Source organism: Microtus oregoni, unplaced genomic scaffold (assembly GCF_018167655.1).
Source record: "Microtus oregoni isolate MIOR12 unplaced genomic scaffold, Mior012 000026F_ref0000081, whole genome shotgun sequence".
In the NCBI taxonomy this organism is placed as follows: domain Eukaryota; kingdom Metazoa; phylum Chordata; class Mammalia; order Rodentia; family Cricetidae; genus Microtus; species Microtus oregoni.
Genome location: NW_024543085.1, coordinates 11,465,001 through 11,479,877, shown reverse-complemented (window position 1 = coordinate 11,479,877; position 14,877 = coordinate 11,465,001). Strand labels below are relative to the sequence as shown.

At 34.5% G+C, this 14,877-nt stretch overlaps 1 protein-coding gene across 1 annotated transcript in view; it reads right to left on the bottom strand.

The window, feature by feature from the left end:
• The window catches only part of Foxp2 (forkhead box P2), a 494,130-nt gene that overhangs the window by 415,182 nt on the left and 64,071 nt on the right, over nucleotides 1-14,877 (bottom strand). Inside the window, exon 2 of the mRNA XM_041675445.1 lies at nucleotides 11,416-11,557. The gene's annotated coding sequence lies outside the window, so the exon portion shown is untranslated. The remainder of the gene's footprint in view (nucleotides 1-11,415; nucleotides 11,558-14,877) is intronic.

Here is a 14,877-nt window from a genome sequence, read left to right as displayed (position 1 = left end):
ATTTTTACCTTAGCCAGTAAGCCAAAATTTTTTGTTAATGAAGAGTTAAGTATAAAGGGTTAGAAAAATAGAAAGCTGGCTTTAATGGAATACTGGGTTAAAAATTATTAATGCGATGCTCATAATAAGGTGTGTACTTGTGAGGTAAAAAAATCAAAATTGTGATTGATGGCTGTCTGGAATATATAGTGACTTCAATTCTAGCACTTGGACAAAATGTGTTTGAGACAGAAATATGGAAGAAGAGATGGAGAAAGGAAAGGGAAGAAAAAAGAAAGGGGGAAGGGAGAAAAGAAAAAAGAAAAATATACTAATACCATTATTGTAGAAAATCACAATGGAATGAAGAGTTAAAAATTCATTCTCATTTGTTAATTTAATATATATTTGTTCGTGGAATAGGAGAGTGATGATGACCAAAATATAATGTGTAGTAATATATATTTCTCATATGAACAGAAACAAGAGGGGTTGACTAGATCAAGACTAATTAAGAATCCTTATGAAAAAAATAGCAATGGAAGAAAATGAAAATTATGTTTAAAAATGGTAACAAATAAACTAATTAGATTACTTTCTTTGAAAAAATGCTGCAAATTGAAGAATGTAGAGTAAAGGTCTTCCTCTGGTCATGGTAGCATCACTGACTTCTTCTGTTCTTCTAACTAATAAAAAAGTCACATATCCTAGTGGTATCCTTAGCCATGATTTTTAAAAAGAAATTTTATTGTCATATAAAATATGATCAAATAAATCAAGTTTTGAATTATTTCATTGTTTTTCATAGAATCAGATCATCAATACAAACATTAGAGAATGTATGAATCTGGTTGTTTAAATTGTCCAAATTACTTGTGAGTCATGCCACTAAAAAATAAGAAAAATAAAAAGGGATTAAAAAAGTATACAATAGATATGTTTTAAAGAGAAATGGAAGACTCAGGTAAAGAATCTTCAAAGATTTATGAGCTGACATTATGGACACTAGAATGACCATTTCCAAGGAAACATAGTGATAACAACGCAAATTATTAAACAAGTTTGCTTGATGTTCATTGCAGGGGCTGTCATCTCTCCAGCTAAATCTCAGCAAGTCCCATCTTACCAAACTTTGCCCAACATAGAGGCAACATCATATGAATGTACACATTCCTTGCAGGAATTTGGAGGAAGAAACTTGTTGCTTGAATTCTAATTGGTCTTAATAAAAAAGCCCAGAGTCAGATATTAGGGGGGTGAAAGCTGAAAGATTAGAGAAGCAGAGCAGCCAGACACTAGTTCTTAACCACTACCAAATCCTCAAACCAGATCCTGTTCCTGTGAATCCTTAGTCTAAATCCTGAGCTCCTGTCTCCTCCTGTTTTATATTCCTCTCTCTGCCCAGACATATCACTTTGCATCTAAACCTCCCTAGTAAAGGGATTAAAGAGAGCCATCATCACGTCTCTCTGTTTCTCTTTTATACTGATTCAATCTTGTGAAGTTCAGGGTAGCCTTGAACTCCCAGAGACCAATCTGCCTCTGCCTCCTGAGTACTGAGATTAAAATTGTGTACCACACTGCCTGACCTCTATGACTAATTAGTGTGACTAGAGACACTCTTTGATCTTCAGGCAAACTTTATTTGTTAAAGCACAAATAAAATACCATAAGCAGAGAACTTGAGGAAGGCTGATTGCAGGTTTACTTTCCGTGACTGGCTCACCTACCTTCTGGATATCATCTAGGCTCACCTGCCTGTGGATAGCACTTCCCAGAACAGTTTAGGCCCTTTTATATCAATTAATACTTAGGAAATGACCCATATACCTAACTACAGATTAATATGATGGCGCCAATTCCTTAATTAGTGTTTCCTCTTACCAAGACTCTCGTTGGTTTCAGGTTGACAAAGAAAGACTAAACAGCAAAGCATTCATGACCAATTAACAACAATGCAAAATTTTTTACTCAGGTATGTGCATAATATGTAAAATGCAGGCATGTTAATTTTCAGAGCAGTGTTAGTGCTAAACAGCATGAGGCAGGAGAACAAGGCAAATTACCAAGAATAGAAGGAATCTAAATAAACGGTGGTGTAGTCACACAATTGGAGTGACATCAGAGAAGGAAACAGAGTAGTCTACTCACTACACATGACACCAAGGAGGAAACAGGAAAACTAATCCTGAAAACAGAAAGCCAGTCCCCGCCTACCCCACAAACAAGCTAATGGGGTGGTAAGTCAGAATAGGCTTAGCTTGCAAAGAGGGGAGAGTAGGGAGGGGAGCAGAGAAAAATATAGAGCTCAATAAAAATCAATAAAAAAGAAAGAAAGAAAAAGTCATGATTTAATGCCTTTAATAAAAGGAGGGGGGGGGGGGCAGGAGTGAAAGCTACTAGCGGACCGCAAAGGGACAGGTGAAGGGGAGACATCTAAAGTTAAAGTTATGTTTCATGAGTTGTATACAGTTTACACAAGTTCATTCATCCCACGAAAGATTATCAAACGCACATTTAAAATTTGTGTAGTCTGCCACATGTGAGTATAATTCAGCTAGTGCAATGTTTACTTTAAAAGAACTAAAAGTCTTAAACTTGTATGTTTCAACATATATACTGAAAACATTATTTTAGAAGGATTTTAGATAGAACTCTATCTTCCGTTAAGTAAATAGTAAGTAATTCTAGACCCAAGCTACAGTGACATCATTCTGCATGTATTTGTGGCTTTTTAAAACCTATGATACAAAATAACAAAACAAAATATTAACAAATTTCAGATCTGGATATCTTAATGCTTATTATCCTATTTTTATCAATTTTTAGACCATTTCAAATAGCAAATCTGAAAAAAAAAAACCTTTAACTTTGGATTCTAGAATGAAGATTTTTAAAATTATTTTTTCGTGAAAAGCATTCAGAAGTCGTTTGACCAGATCAGATAAACCTACCTGAAAGTCTTTACCCTGAGGACTAGCCTTCACAGTACCAGAAGGTACTATGCAAACTTCCATCCAAATGAAGGAGGCAACCAATAGTCCTACCAGGTAGAACACACACGAAGCACAACAATGACCAGCGTGGCATAAGAATCCTAATTATTTACTAGTGACACTCACAGCTTGGCAGTACATTCCAGTTCTCTTAGTAGACCTAAAATCCAAACAAGAAGAAAACTATGCCTAGTACTGGAAAGATAGCCAATTCCTCAGATACGAAGTCATGGATCTGGAGACGAACCTACAACTGCCATATTACTAAACAAGCATCATTCCTGACTACATTCCAGAAATGCTTTTTTAATAGCTTAAGCTACCTGACATTGTGGGTTTGCATTTAAATGAGATTTTAGATTTTAATATACTTAATGTCTTTGGCCAAAATCTAAAATATAACTCGGATATGGAAAAATTTATTTTCCTTATTTAAAGTAACAAATTGGGAGGCTTTAAGTTCTACAACAATAAACCATTGAAGATTTAAGCAATTTAAGTGGAAATGATCACTAGGTCATATATGTTGAAAACATATATTTTCAAACCAGCCCATAATATCTGACCGAAGACCTGTTTCTTCCCCCTTTATGTATTACCGAAAGCAAGAATGAAAGTGGAGCATGTGTGTAATAGTTATACAGACACAAATGTCAGTACCACAGATTTAGACTATGGACATCCACAGAAAAGAACTCTGGGTTCCAAAAATACTCTGCCCCTTGCTCGAGAGAGCACTGCAGCAGACACTTGCAAACAGACTTGGAGGATAAACAACCAACCCAACAAACAGGCAGGGGGCTTCATAGGCATTTTGTGTTTCTCAAAAAATCTTAATGATAAAGTCTTGTCATTAAATTCTGAAAATATGCTGAAATGCATGTTTTTAACTATTTGCAAAAAGAAAGAATGATCGGCGGAAACTAAGAGTTGAGTCTTTTATGATGAATATAAACTCAGATTTAGGTCAGGGGATTCCGTTCTTTCATTTGGACATTTTGGTTTCCGCTAACAACACCTACTTTAGTGTCTAAGAGCAAGCTTCAGGGAAGGCTTTATCAGTATTTAGCAGTCACAAAAACACAAATTCCGAGAAAATAGATAAGTACACAGGCTATTGCCTGAAGATATCAATTGTCCTTTCCTAAACAGAAACATGCCATGTTTTTTTGATACTCAAGGAAAACCTGCCCCCTTCTGAACAGAAAAGGAAGAAGAGTAGATTGGGGTTGGGGGACAGAGTCAGGGTTGGGGAAGGGCATGGGAGGAGAGGAGGGAGACAGTGGCCTGAATGTAAAATCTAGATCATAGTAAGAGATTATGTGGAAAATTATATCACGATTTGTGAAATTTCTACCGTACAAATATCTGACTCAATTATAAAGAGATGCCCAGAGCTTTTTAGGAAGCTGGCACCTTATTGAATGAACACTAAACCCAAGGAACATCAGGCTTACTTTCAGAAAGATTCATCTCCTAACTTGCATGTCTTTCTTGTCAAAACTGACACCTCTCTTTCTAGGCTTGTAATGGATACATTCCTTTGTCTCTCATATTCCTATACATCTTCTCGAGGCACATGGTTTCGAAGTCTAATCAATATGTAGTAATCCGTTATTCTCTGAATTACACACTTGGGAAAACAAATAATACTATTCTTCTCTTGTGCACTGGGAATTTGTAAAATAAGTATTAATGTCAGATCTTTAATAAGGATGTAAGAACAGTACACACAGGTTAATAAAATGTTACATAAAAACAAGGGTACCAAGAAATAAGTTTTTAAAAATTTCCATGTGGTGATAGAATCCATATTTTCCAAATTCCAAAATTTTATCATTTCCAGAAGAAATCTCTGCTTCAGAGCTTTAAAAGTACCATGACTCTTTAAAACATTACATATATTTTTCAGAAAGACATACAAACTGTACATATGTATATTATAATTGCATACATATTCTAAACATATACATTTATTTGTGAGCAAACACTTAAATGAAATGACAGGGGAAAAATACAGGAAATGGATGACTGTTCTATGCAGGCATGCTTTATATTTGATCATTTAACACTGACAGAATCCTATAAGAAAATTTTCACATGCAGACTCACCCATAATTAAGAAATATTGTAAGTGACAGAGCAAACACTTGATCCCAGGTCAGACAACTCCAAATGGAGCTTTCTCCTCCACAGGGAGCTAAGCGAAGTTTTGAGTAGCCTATCAGCATTGCTTTATGCCTTTCTCACATAGAAAAAAAATGTACCTTGGCACGAAGAAGAAACATAGATTTTTCTCTCTTAAAAAAAAAAAATCTGATTTTAGTCCCAAAAAATCAATATGGCAAAGGAAAAGTTGCTACAAAGATAATTCTTAGTTGAATATGTTCAAAATGCAATTCCCTGGTAATCTGAGCTTTGGCCAAGAAAAATCAAAATCTTAGATATTTTATAAATGCCAAGTTTTTGGAGAAACAAAAAAAAATTGCAACAGCAACAGATGCATTTTCCCTAGACATTTGTGTTGAGCCTAGCTATATTCAGAGCCTGAAGATAAGGGGGTTTTATATTTAATTTTTTATGAATAATAAATCCTGGTTTCTCTTAGTGCCATCCAAGTAAATAATATTGTATTCCCCCTTCGGAAAATTTAGCCAACTGAAACTACCGAAAATGAAAGAATAAAACAAAAAACAGTGGGAATTGGCTGGATAAAGAAAGAAAACAAAGAGATACTAAAATATGCTTATTAATCTCTTTAAAAATTAAATTATGATTTTATTTCAAATTTATAGTCAAAGAATTATAAAGGTATGTGCTACATTTTCTTTTTTCAACCTGTCAACGTAATTTCAAAAATCAAAACCCACTTAAGTGATTACACTAAGTGTTGTAAGTGTTTCTGAGAAAGAAGTTTGTATAAAAGCTACCTGAAAAGTTGAGGAAAGGAAGTTGGTGTGGTACATGCTTATAAGCCCAGATCATGAGATAGAGGCCATCCTGGGCTACATAAGACAATTCTATCTCAATAACCTAAAATTCAGAAAAAAACAATGAACAAATAAAAAAAGAGGAACTTAATACTGCATAATGAATGCTATTATATTTAATGTTATTAAAGTTTCCATCAAATTTTGGACTAATATTTTTCTTAAATTCAAAACAAGAGTATCTTAGGTACATATTTTTTCATAAAGGTTAGCATATGTATACAAGTGTAGAGTTGCTCCCCGGTATACTTTCTCCAAATAAAACAAGCTCTTCTGTAATATCACAAAATACTAAGTTAATAAATTCATCTTTCTAAATTTGAATATTCATTGTCGATGGATTAAATTTGAAATTATCCTAGCTTTTCTTAGAATTCTGCTTAACAAAAATCATGACGAATGTGTGTTAAATTCTGTTTTGCTGTGAATTACATTAGACATGCAGAAAGTTTCTAAAATGGGATATACAGCACAATTTTTATTTGATTAATGTCCTTAGTGTTTTAGAGCACATTAGATTACAGGAAAACTGAACAGAAAGCAGAGTTGTGGTGCACCCCCTCCCCACCACACCTCTACACCCCCACACACACAGTTCCTCTAACAGGAACATGCGTCTGTGGGATATTTGTCAATCAATGAACATATCATGCTATAATTTCACAACCCTAGAATTAACTCTTTAATTTTATCATTTCATTGGGTTTTACTAAATATACTATGTCAAATATCCATCATTTATCATACAGAACATTATCATAGAAAACAAACTCACTACCTTGAAATGTCTGTGTTCTTCCTATTCATCCCTCTTCTTTACCTCCTAAAACCATATATTGTATATCACCTTTCCACATAATTCTTCTTCTCAACTGTCTGTATCTCAGGGCCGTCTATGTTTTTGTGGCTTGGTAGCTCATTTCTTTTATTATTGAACAACTAAAGAAACATTTTCTGTATGCATCAGAGCTTGTTTATCTACTCATTCACTGACCAGAGAAACTTTGGGTTGTTTAACCAAGTTAAAGTTGTTCAACTTGCTATACCCAGGAACGAGGCTCTAGCTTAGGAGCAGGAAGTATGCGGAGGGTTCTGTGATGCACCACTCCTGTCTGTGCTCTGCGTGCTACCATACAGTTCTTGAACCGGGCAAGGGGCTGGAGATAGAAACACACAAAGACACACAGACAGACAGAGACGCGGGTCATCCTTGAAACAAGACTGCCCCAAGAATGCCTCCTTTATTGTGTCCAGAGGCAGCTTATATAGGGATCCTTAAGTGATAGCCACGTCCTAGCCAAACTACTCTCCTGCCATCACGGTCTCCTGCTCAGAGCAGCTGCAGGCTGTTGCAGAGCAGAGGAAAACAAGTTGTTTACCAGAAATTCAGGATCTGGGGGTTCACAGCTCCCAACAGGATTAAAGCCCTAGCGGATAATAAAATAACCCTGCTATGAACATTCTTGTGTGACGTAAATTTTCAACTCATTTGGGTAATTATTATGGCATATACTGTTGGATTGTAAATTAAGCCTACAGTTAATTTTGTTAAGAAAATGCTACCTCTTGTTACAACTAGATGTATTAGTATACATCCCAACAGGAGTGACTCAGAGCCCCAGTGTTTGAAATCCTCATCTTCACTTGTGGATTTAGCCGTTCCCAATAGGTGCACATTGGTATTTTATTGCCTTCATTGCAATTTGCTAATGATACACAATAATGGTAATCTTCTATATAATCATTTATTTATGTGTATTTTATTTAGTTTTGGATATATTTAGATATCGTGTCCAGTAGGTACACGCATGTGCAAATGTGTGTGTGCTAATGTGTGTCATGTGAATACTAGAGCTCACGCATAGGGTATTATACCTTCACTAACATTTGTAGAGGCATTTCATTTGTATCTTAATGAATAAAGCTTGTCTGAAGATCAGAGAGGAAAACAGCCCCATGGGTCAGCCTTACAGACCAGACAATGGTAACACAAACCGTTAATCCCAGGAGCCACACTAGGTGTCTTAAAAACTGGATGGTGCATGCTTTTAATCTGAGTCCTAGAAAGGATTATAAAATGTGAGCAGACTACTGTAGGCACAATGTCATTCTGACATTCCTGGAGGCAGGATCACCATTTCGAACTGAGGTAGAGGTAAAATACAGTGACTGGCTGTTTTGTTTTTTTTGGGTCATCAGGTTGAACCCCAATATTTGTCTCTGAGTTTTTACTAATTGTGTTTCAAAAGTTGTTTTATAAGAAAAGGTCTTTCATTTGCTTGATATCACAGATTTGACTAGGCTTACAGCCTAATCACACTACCAACTATCTATCGACCTGTCTCTGCCACCACAGTACTGGGATTATGATGTGCACATTCTGCTGAGATTTGCTTCATAAGCTAATTATTGAGTTTTAAGGCTTTTTTATTAAGAGTATAAATTCTTTATCAAAAATCATTTATGAGTATATGTACTCAGATTGCAATTTGTCTTCCCTGTCTTCAGAATGCCAATCTTACAGCTTACATCTTCCTCTCGTAAAGCAAGATTATGGTCCATATCTAAACTATCCTCACCAAGCCTAAAGATATTTATAATTTCTCTTTCCTTTCTACTAGTTTTTTCTTCCATTTACCGCTCATTTTGTGAAAGGTGAAATCTGGTGTCTAGATCTGATTTAGAAATGTTGTTATATAAATATCGAGCACCATTTATTGAAAAGGTTATCCATTATTGAACTGCCTTTACTCCCTTGTCAAAGATAAGAGGATTATATAGTTTGAGTCTATTCTAGAGTTGTCGGTTCTATTTCAGTGGTATATGTACTCCTTCTTTAAACAGCTATAGGACCTGTCCTGGAACTAGTTGTTGTAGACCAGGTTGGCCTTGAACTCACAGAGATCCACTTGCATGGTTCATTAGAATTAATAGAGCAAACATGGCCATTCTACCTAGAAGAATCTATAGATTCATTGAAATTGACATTAAAAGCTCTACCACAATTTTTCACAGACAATTTACAGGGCATGAAATCACAAAAATACAAAGTTAGCTAAAACAATAATAAGAAAAGCACTTCAGCATGTATAACCATGCCAGACCTCAAACTGTACCACAGAGTGTAATAATAATAACAGAATGATATTTGCTCAAAACAGATATGCTGGTCAACGGATTAAACTGAATACATGCACATAAGTCCATATACCTATGAACACCTGATTTTTTATAAGCAAAGCATAAGTACATACTGGGAAAGGACAGCATCTTCAACAAACTTGATGGTTTTGTGTATGATTCCACATAGATCCATACTTGCTGCCCTATGCAAATCTCAACTTCAAATGGATAAGTGTCTCAAAATAAAAGTAGATTAACTGGAGCAAATAGGCAAGACTTTAGAAGAAGAAGTTCTATGACTTTCTTCATAGAGCATTAGCACGGGCACTAAGATCAACAATTAACAATAATGGGACCTCATGAAACTGAGAAGCTTCAGCATGTCTCAGATTGAGTCATTCAGGCAAACTTACAGCCTACATAATAGAAGATAGTAACTAGATGTCCAATAGAAAGCTAATATCAAAAATATATTTCAAAATAAAATAGCTAGATATAACGAAATAGGCAATTCAATATGGAGTACTGAGCTAGAGAGTAAATTCTCAAAAGGGGTAAGTAAAATGGCTATAAAACACATAAAGAAGTAGGCAACTTCCTTAGTCATCAGAGAAACAAAAATCAAATCTGAGATTTTACCTTGCACTTGTCAGAATGTCTAAGATTAATAATACAAGTAGCACGTCAGGCTGGCAAGGATGTGTAGTAATGGAAAGACTCATCGATTGCTTGTGGGACTGCACCATTATATAGGCAATATGCAATTGAGTGTAACAATTCCTCAGAAAGATTGGTATCTGTAACCCTCTAGATCTAGCTTACCACTCTTAGGCATACACCCTATGGATACATCACCCAACCACGAAGACACTTTCTTAAACACATTCATTATTCACAAACACATTATTCATAATAATTAGAATCTTGAAGCAACTTAGATGTCCCTCAATAAATGAATGGATTAGGGAATGTGGTACATTTACACAATGAAATATTATGCAGCTGTGAAAAAGAATGAACTTATGAAATTCACAGATAAATGAATGGAACTTGGAAATAAAAATACAAGTTTTTCCATGTAAGTTCATCTAAAACCAGAAAGAGAATTATTTTATGTATTCATTTATGTAGATATTAGCTAATAATAACCAACAATCCATAGAATCAGAGATGATAGGTATAGATAAGGACGTAGTGGCAACAGATAGATCCCAAGGAAAGTGATAACCACATGCAAGTAAAAATTTTCTTTTCTCTGAGGAAATCTCACAGGGAAAACAAATTACTATAAGTGAAGGCTGCATTGCAAGAACTAGATGGGCAGCAGAATGTGAAATGAGTGGTATCTTCGGAAGTTTTTGTCTTATACTGACGTGTCAGGGATTTTACTGATTTTATACATTATATATATATAGAGAGTGTGTGTGTGTGTGTTTCTCTCTTTTTACCATACATATATGTTGTCTCCTAGTTTAGTGTTTTTATGAGCTTGCTGAGTGCATGAACAAGTGTCTGTTTCATGTGTGTTTTCTTGTCTATTTTACTCTGGCTTGTTTATCCTATTCTGATGTATTAGTTGTTGTTCTATCTTATTATAATTCAATGCATTTTATCATTATCCCTTAGAAGCCTATTTGGTTTTTAATGGGAGTCAGGATGGGGGAGGATCCAGATGGGAAGGGAGGAGAGGAAGAACTAGGAGGAGTTGATAGAGGGGAACTCTAATCAGATTATATTGTCGGAGATAAAAAGTAATTTTCAATAAAACGAAACAAAATTAAAAAAGATTTTCCTAAAATAATAAATATTCTTTCCACTCTATTTAGATGAAAAATTTGATAGAATTTCAGTCCAATACAGTCTCAGTATGGGAGATAAAGTAAAAGACTTTGTAATGTCAGGATGACCATGTGGTGGGTTTAAACAGGCATAGTACAATAGTCTTATTCTCAGATATGAAAAAGTACACCAAGGGAAAAAGCCAGACTATGCAGTAATAAGACTAAAAATTGGCACTCCTCCTAATACTAAATTAAGTAATATTTTTACATCAGAACATTATCAAGTCCTTAATAATTCACCATCAAAAAAGCAATGAGAATTAATCCATTTTGCATTGGATATTAATATTCTAATGAATTGGTCGTCGTAGATTGAGTCAGTAAATATTTAACACAAATCAAAATGCAAAAGTTACTAAACAAACAACTGCATATTTGTGGACATAGTACAAACAATACAAACAAATTGTCAACGTTTAATTTTTTACTAAAATCTCAATGTAAACTGTCATGAGTGACGGAGAACATAGAGCGCTGCTGACTTACGAGTGGAGGGGGAGCTTTAGCCCTCTCTCTGGCCGCAGCTGTCTTTTTCTTCGTGCTTGCAGTCTTATTTTCTCCAGAAAATTCTTCTATTTACAGAGTAGGCGAGGGTCAAACTTCAAGAGACTTCTCTTATTTGTTTGATCTGGGGAGAAAGTATACTTTTGGTAAATCATGACAGAACGCATTAAACTAGTTTTTCTTCCTATTAGAAAGTAGAAATTTCATTCTATTTTCCGTTAGGGTTGCAGTAAACAGGAATGTAGAAACTGCCTTGTTGAACATTAAAAATCAATAAAATTATAGTACTTCAACACCACTGAAAAAGAAACCCACAACTATATACTTTTTCATTTCCATAGCTAAGCAGCAGAGCAAGAGAAAATTAATATTAAAATCCAAATGAGTAGAAAAGCCTCCTCAAATGTATTTTTAAAAGACTGACATAATTTTGCAAATCCATGACTCTGGATGGACTGACTGAGACAATTACATTTTAAACATTTTTACTCATTCATTTTAACATCTCAAGGCTAAAGAATGACAGGATGATTAGAAAAGAGTAAGAGAAATCCATTTTTAAAAACTTTAATGGAATAATAAAAAGAGATGATTTCAGAAGCCTAAGGTAGACCAGAAATATGTAGAACGGGCTCCGTAAGTGAACAAGAAATGTATAGTAAGAATGATTTTAAACGGTACCAAGCTTGGAGAATGCTTGCTCATGCAAGGCATCCTGGGCAAATTAGAATACATTACGCAGATGCTGCCTAATTATATCATAATTCCATAATAAATCTATTAGGTGTTAGGAAATACAGTCATTCATTTTGCAAAGATAGGGGAATTTGCTATATGAATATCTGATCTTTGGTATTAAGAACATCAGTGAAGTTAAAATAATTCAACTTATTACATAAATTTTAAGAAATGTAAGTTTTTGATAATGGATATTTTCTGCTTTATTAAAATTACATATTAAAATAATCATCTTCAATTCTTACCATATGCCAGATCATATCTGGTGAGTTATCTTAAAAAAATCACTGAATTTCTTCTACTAAGTAATATTACAATATAGAGGGATACCTTTGTGGGAAAAATTAGAAATAAAATATTGATGTTTTGTGAAAGGTTATAACAGTACTTTAAAATTTGTTTTTGCTCAGAAACTAGACACATCACACTGGTGATTCATGTTTTTCTTATGTTTTGGGAAATTTTTTTATTATTTTATTTATTTATTTATTTATTTATTTATTTATTTATTAAAGATTTCTGCCTCCTCCCCGCCACCGCCTCCCATTTCCCTCCCTCTCCCCCGATAAAGTCCCCCTCCTTCATCAGCTAGAAGAGCAATCAGGGTTCCCTGTTTTGGGAAATTTTAAACAATGTGAATCAATATAAATAACAGACTAAACACTAAAACTAATTTTATATGGGGAGGAAAGTACCTCTTAAAAACATTTTTCTAGTTACAAATTGCTACTTTCCTTGCCCTCTTTATTTGGATTAACTGAAGATTAATTGAAGATAAAACAGCAACACAAATTTTATCAACAAATATCTGACAGCATGCTACTTCTCAATTCCCCTTCTCCACATGGGTTCAGAATCCCAGAGAGAGAATGGTGATATCCACAGTACTTGGGTCTTTCCATCTCCCTTAGTGAGGTCAGGTTATTCCTACCCAGAAATCCTCAGAAACCCTCCTCACTTTTTGTCTTAATTTTTTTTTAATTTGTCATAAAGTTGATACATTCACATCAACCGACAGTCAGCAAAACTATGCATAGTACATTTGTCAGTAAAATTTGTTCTGTATAATGAAATTATAGTTCTTGTAACTAACTACAGTCATTAAGTTAGATAAAATGAAAAGACCTTCTTACAGTGGCTGGTGCATGGTGAGCCTGTGTCCACGAGAAAAACAGTTTGACCATTCTTCATTGCCTGGAATGGATGTGTTTCAAATACAGCTCAAATGTGATTAGCCCTTTACTCCTAAAACTTTTTATTTATTCATGCCAAATATGACTAATTATTATTTATTCATCGTTTGATTATTTATTCAAAGATTATTGTCCATTTTAGTTGTTGTTATATCCCATGATACTACTTTACAATATAGCTATTTGAGATTATAATACTTAATTCCATTATGTTGACATTAATAAATTAAAAAATAAATTAGATGTTTGAGTACGAAGCTTTGGTTTCAAGACTATGGTGATATTTTAAGGTTATAGAACCTTTAAGAGGTGGGGTTGATGGAAGGAAATTGCATCATTGAAGGTGTTCTCAGTGACGGAGTCACTGAGGACTCTGCACACTCATCAATTTTTAGCAACCATGAAATATACCGAACTCTTTCCCCCATGATGTGGCAACCCAAACTCAGAGGATAGAAGCATTCCATATTGAAACCTCTAAAACTGTGATAAAAAAATTCCACCTTCTAAGTTCTTTATTTCAAATACTTTGCTTTGTAATGAAAATCATATGATGCAGTTTCCACAAATACAGACAAGGTTTGCCTTCCTGAGCTGATCTGCTGGCTTAAAGTGACTCCTAGGTACACACGCTCCTAATGAGTTCTCTTCTAAGTCTTAACTCATCTCAATCCTATTCACAGCATTCCCACATTTGTATTTCTGAAAGTTGAGTTGGATAATAGTTGAACCCTTTGAGATACATAGTGAGTAGGTTCTAAAGAACATTCAAATGTCCTGGAAGACCCAGGGGCAACCAAGACTAGAACAGTAGAGGCATCTGTTTCTGGTTTTCTCTTGCAATCCCAGTTTGTTTCACTTAGAAAGGTGGATGCAGGTCATAGGTCATACTAGGTTTGGAGGCAAACGGCACATTGAATAATGGGAGGAAGCATCTGAGGTTTACAAATAAGTGTATAAAGAGAAAAAGTACAGAGCAGACCAGGTGCAGCTTCCAATGAAGTACAGTCTGCAGGTTCAATGAAGAACAGTTCTTAGTAGGTAAAGAAACAATTAGTCATGAGAAGCTTGAAGCTTTCAGGACATCTAGAATATAAATGCCATATTTTCGTGTGTGTACAGGAAAGAGAAAGACAGTAATCCAGATTTTAAGATTTTACAACTAATTTCATATTTAAAATATAACAAATTATAAGGAAAAAATTTAAAAGTTCTACAAGGTGCCTGGACCACTCAATTTTGTCATCAGAATTCAATGATATAGGCTATGATCTCACAACCACCTTATGTCATAGATTTCTTTAAAGAAAGAAATCTAGTTTGAATTCTGATCAATTATTTTCAAATATTTACCCATATACCTTTGAATGAGTATTTTCTATTTACTTTTGTTGTCTTCAAATGAAGTGTAAATGTGGTTTCCCACTTCCCTTTCTCAGCACTTTATCATCCGACTATTTAGCATTTTCATGTAAATATTCTGCTAGTAACTCTTATTCAAATTAGTAATGTT